The sequence below is a fragment of the Plasmopara halstedii genome (genome assembly GCF_900000015.1).
Source record: "Plasmopara halstedii genome assembly, contig: Scaffold_614, whole genome shotgun sequence".
Classification (NCBI taxonomy): domain Eukaryota; phylum Oomycota; class Peronosporomycetes; order Peronosporales; family Peronosporaceae; genus Plasmopara; species Plasmopara halstedii.
Window position 1 is genome coordinate 2,540,169 of NW_020187532.1, and position 220 is coordinate 2,540,388.

A 220-nucleotide genomic window follows, 5' to 3' on the forward strand; every position below is an offset into this window, starting at 1 on the left:
TATTTCTAATATCGCATCCTCTATGAGGCTCACGACACGCCACTTAGTGGTTATCTCGGTCGTGAGAAAACGTACAACTCTGTGGGTCACCACTATGCGTGGCCCAAGTTGTACAAATGCACGAGCACCTATGTAAGCACGTAAGAGACGTGTCACGGGTAGAACCCTCTCCAAATGCAGCTGCGCCGCTGGCCAGCTTACCGGTACGCACTGGGTGCTG